This window comes from Trichechus manatus, unplaced genomic scaffold, assembly GCF_000243295.1.
Source record: "Trichechus manatus latirostris isolate Lorelei unplaced genomic scaffold, TriManLat1.0 scaffold00167, whole genome shotgun sequence".
NCBI classification, from domain to species: Eukaryota; Metazoa; Chordata; class Mammalia; order Sirenia; family Trichechidae; genus Trichechus; species Trichechus manatus.
In genome coordinates, this window is record NW_004444103.1 from 1,088,173 (window position 1) to 1,093,873 (window position 5,701).

The following is a 5,701-nucleotide window of genomic DNA, read 5'->3' on the forward strand; positions in this document are numbered from 1 at the left end:
TTTTCTAGTTTGTCACTTCAAAATGAATCAAAACAATGGGATGAAAGAGATTGGTAATAGAGTATCTAGTGCTTTTTTCTCTTGTGTATAGTAGGTTCAATGATTGTTTGTTGATCTATTTTGGGCATGTAAAAATGAGCCCAATATAAGCAAATGGATAAACTGATACTGTTGAAACTCTTAAGAACAAAAAATATCAGAAACAGTAAAACAATCAGAAAGAAAATCAAACGTGAAGAAGGGATAGCTGAATTTCATCAATCAGGTCTTCCTTCTTATAGCAGATTTTGAGTATGGAGTTCTGCTTGGGAAACACAGAACAGATTTGATATACATCATCTCATGTTCCAATAAAGAAAATTTTGGCATGGACTAGAGGATCTGAGGCTTTTATTCATTTTAGCAACCAGGTTAGCTGCCATCCCAAGTGTTATTATGGTTTTGGACACATTTGCTTACTGTGGTGTTTGGAAAAATGATGTGAAGGGCGAGCACGTAAGACATGAGTCTCTCTTTTGGGTTGGCCCCTTCCTCAGGTTCATGAGAACCATCACTTTAGAAAACTCAAAGTTTTGCAAGGAAATGAAACACCAAACCCATTGCCATTGAGTGGATTTCGACTCATAGCCACCCTATAGAACAGGGTAGAACTGCCCCATACGGTTTCAGAGGAGTGCCTGGTGGACTCTAACTGCCAACTTTTTGGTTAGCAGCAGCAGCGCTTAACCACTACACTACCAGTGTTTCCAAAACCAAACCCATTGCCGTAGGACAGAGTAGAACTTCCCCCTAGGGTTTTCAAGGAGAGGCTGATGATTCCAAACTGCCAACCCTTTGGCTAGCAGCTGAGCTTTCAACCACTACGCCACCAGGAAATAGTACCTTAAGGGGCAAATGAGCAGAGATCCTGCTGTAGAAGACGGTTTAGAAAGTAAATTCAGTATCGAAGTACAGGTATGTGGGGCCTCAATGTGCTCAATAATGGTACAGGTAGTACTTAAAAGCTGGTATCTGGTTACTGAACTTTTTCATTTGCTATTTTGTCATGAAAATCAAAGGCACTGTCTTTTCACACAGACTCACAGTTTCTCCCCGCCTTTTACTTCCATAGTTCCCTTGTGTTCTTGAGATCCATGGTTTTTAGAAGGTTTGCCTTCTCTGATTTTCATGCTGGCGCTTGGTTCAGCATGCTATCCTCCATATCCCCATTTCCCCCTGTTCTCCTTTCTACTGCACCACCAAGGAATCAAAGTTAGTTGCCAAGCATGTTACAAAAGACCCATCTCACTGGTAACATTATCCTTTGCCAATTCATACCCTTAACAGGACAGGAAACCTTTATTTTTAATCTTTCCAATCTATATGTTTTTGTGCGATCGTTTTTTAAAATAATCCAAACAGGTGGGGAAGTCAAGTCATACTACAACTAGCCTGAAATGGCAGAGAATGCAGAGCAGGCTGCATTTGCTGGGTTGAGGACCAGGAAGACTGGTGAAGGCAGCAAACATTGTGCTGCCCTTGAAAGCTGTCTCACCACCTGCTTCTAATGGTCTTATCAGCAGAGCAAAACTCATAAATCATGTGTTGCTAGCATAAGAACCGAGGGCCTTCCAGAGCTTTCTCCGAGCCAGATGATTCCATTGTTTAGCTCGGCCACTGCGGCAAGGTCATAAACATGGCACCACATGTTCCTCTTCATTTTTAAGTGATTTGTGGAGACTTGATTTGCATAGCATAAAATTCACCCATCTTAAGTGTAAAACTGAATGCTTTTGAAATAAATTTACAATTGTGCAACCATCACCACATCCAATTCTAGAACATTTCTATTATCCCAAAAAGATCCTTTGTGGCCATTTGCAGTCATTCCCTGTTCCCACCCCAGGCAACCACAAATCTGTCTACTGTCTCTATATAGTTGCCGTTGGGGGACATTTTATATAAATGGAATCATACAATATGTTGTCTTTTGTGTCTGGCTTCTTTCACTCAACACAATGTTTTTGAGATTCATCCATGTTGTAGCATGTTGCCAAATACTATTCCATTGTATGGATAGGCCACATTTTGTTAATCTGTTCACCACTTGATGGACATTTGGGTGGTTTCCACTTTTTGGCTATTATGAATAAAGCCCTCCTATTCTTGATGAGGAGCCCTGGTGGCATAGTGGTCAAGTGCTACAGCTGCTAACCAAAAGGTCGGGAGTTCAAATCCACCAGCTGCTCCTTGGAAACCCTATGGGGCACTTCTACTCTGTCCTTTAGACTTGCTATGAGTCAGAATCGACTCAATGGCAACAGACTTTTTTGTTGTTTATTCTTCATGAACTCAAAATGAGTGGGCAGAAAGAGCTTGGAATTTGGAGTCAAGAGTCTGAGTTTGAGTCCCAGCTCTGCCATTTACTACCCTAGTTAATTAACTGTAAGATTGGTCTCCTTGCCTATAGAGTAAAGGTAATTAACCTCCTCTCTGTAGTTCTAAGAACCAGGTGAAAAGCTGTGTGTGGAATGCTTTGTGAACTGTAAAGCACAGGACAAATGAAAGACATTGCTACTGAAGTAGTCTTTCCAGAACATATTAAAATGTACTAGATGTTTCTCAAGATTCTTTTCACATTCATAGAACAAATGAATAATCCTCTGATGTGCAGGAAATATTTACCCTTTTTCTTCTGTGGACTTGGGGTTCTTACCATCTTTCTCTTACCAAAGCGTGTTATCTAGGAAAGGTTTTGATATCACTCTACCTCTCTTAAATCTATTTGCATTTTTAAACCTTATTTTTGACAGTCAAATAAAAGGCTTTATTCCCTGTGGAGAAAAGTGTCTTCAGATACCCTAGAATCACTGTAGGAAATTGGACTCAGCATAATTCAAATTCAGATTTAATCAAGGAACCCTTCAATCTACAGACTCAGTTTGACCTCATGGCTACCTCAGGTGATTGTGAAGCACATGTCCCCAGTGAGGGGACTGGGGGTCAAGTTGGGCCCAGGGGAAGGGGCTTTCAATGAGTCAAAGCCTAAGCAAATCTTAGCATCCTTTAGTCAAAGGCAATAAATTTGTGCCTTCATTGAAACAATATTAAAACAATCGTGGTAACTAAGTCTTGAGGGGTATTCAGACATTCAGGATCAAGGACTGTTGACCACTACATGCCATGCACAATTTGACTTCCACAAAGCGTAACAAATAGCTTCTCTGAGAAGCCAGTGGGGACTTTGCTTCCACAAAAAGAAACAGATAGTGGTTGGTATCTCACACCTCTCGATCCAAAGGTAAGTATCACATTTAACACTCTTCACAGCTTCTACCTTATCCAACACTGTGGGCTGCTTCCAAGAAGTTTTATCTTAAATCTCATTGGGAGAGCCTAGGATGGAAGACTTCCAGGGCGAGAGAAATGGCCGTTCCCAGTTTACTGGAATCTGAAGCACAGAATGTGAGTACCCAGTAAGTGCCCCTGGTGGGGTCACTGGCCAATCCAACATTAGGACTCAGGCACCCCAGTGCGCAGATTCAAATTACGATACTGTCTCCTTCCGAAAACAGCAAATCCCCAGACATCTCCAGCGCTCCCCCAGATTGCATAACACAGGCCACTGAGGGCAAGTAAATCTACTCCTTCTACATACCTTCTCCCTTGAGAAGCTCTTTCTTCCTTTGTCAGCAATTGATGATCAGCCCTCTACTAAGCAAAAGCTTGGGATAATTCTCTGCTAAGTTTCATTCTGTGAATTTTCTCAAACTACTTATAAGTGAGAGTGAGATCCCATATATATCCCTAACAACAATTTTAAATGTTTCAGATCTAAACATGGCAATCTGCAGATCTGTACCACAAGGCCCAATTTCTTGACTTTTGCAACTCTGGCAGTGCCCCTGCTACTATATAACAGTAATAATAATGAGAGCTTGGGATTCATGTGCGCTTGCTCTCTGTTAGACAGTGCATTATACACTTACATCTTGTTCAAGATCAAACAGCTAATAATTGGCAGAGCCAGATTCAAACTCAAGTCTGTTTGATTACAAAGCATATGTCTTTACGTACTACATTACACATGGCACTGTAATAACATGTCATCCTACAAGTATGTATGTATGTGTATATGTTGTATGTGTATATGTCATACACATATACTTGTAAGAAGCTGCGGTGGCACAGTGGTTGATACTTGGCTGCTAACTGAAAGGGCGATGGTTTGAACCTGCCAGCTAGCTGCTCTTCGGAAGAAAGATGTGGCAATCTGCTTCCATAAAGACTGCAGCCTTGGAAATCCTACTCAGTCCTATAGGGTCGCAATGAGTCGGAATCAACTCGACGGCATGTCACAACACATGTACTTGTAGTATGTAAGTATGTATACGTGTATGCAATGTTTCATTTTGTTTGATAAACAGCTTGAAGCAACTTTGAATTTTTATGTCCCAAATAATTTCTGAATCAGAAGGTGACTACATACCTAAGAGTAACTTGACTTGAAACCAAAACTTGGATAGGAATTTCTGGTAAAAGGTTAATGACAAGATAAAGGCTTAAGTATGTTCTCCGTGTCCTCTAAGGCTCCATCTTGTTTGGAGTTTCCACACTGTCTGATCCACATGTCCTGATCTTTCAAAAGCCTGCCTCAAATATTTGCGGCACAGCATTTACACAATCATTTTCACACCTTCTGCACTGTCATCCTATTTCCTGAAATTATGCCCTGTGACTGATTAAAACGGTTAAACCATATTCTTCCACAGCCCCTTGGTTTCAATGCGCTTACGGAAATTAGTTTTAGCCAGAAATAGAGATACTGTTTAATGATCGCCTATTGAAAAGCATAACAAAACTAAACAAAACACAATCAAATGAGAGTTCCGGTCTGCTTCTTTCCACGCAGACTCTCAGTATGATACAACACAAAATCCACAGTGACCGGAACAGCTGCGGACATCTTGGCACCATGGGAAGGTCACATCCAAACTGGATCACGTCAATTCCACAGTGGTTAAACGATCACCGGTGTAGAACGTTTGGCTTCTGCTAAGGCTCATTACAGGAGCCCTGGTGGCTCAAGGGTTAAGTGTTCTGCTGCTAACCGAAAGGTTGGCAGTTCTAACCCACAGGAGAAAGACCTGGTGATCTGCTCCCATAAAGATTACAGCCTAGAAAACCCTATGGGGCAGTTCTACTCTGTCACATGGGGTTGCTATGAGTCGAAAATTGACTCGATTGCACACAACAACAAAGGCTCACAGGAGAAGCAGCTGTTGCCCTCTCCTGGATAAAGTGTCATATTCTAGAGGAAATGGAGTCCTAACTATATAAAAATTGCTTCCCCTTACCATCCATCCCACTTAAAACAAAACAAAACAACAAAAATACCTACGGTTATAAAAGTCCAAATACGCCGAGAGATCAAATCTGTTTTGGATACTTCAGTGGCATCAGCTTTGTAGGGTGCGTTTTTCTCCTGATTCACAAATACCAAAGGAGCCACTTTCAAAACCTATAGCATGTGCAGCCAATTCACATTTTTACATCCAAGTATGTCTTGAATGCATTTACACAAAAATACAGTAGAGAAAATGTCAAAACTTTAATGTACTAGAGTTTTTTAATAACTGAAGCATCTTGAATGTTTTTGCACAAAAATACCTTGAGGAAAATGTCAAAACTTTAGTGTATTGTTGTTTTTGCTAGGTCTGGC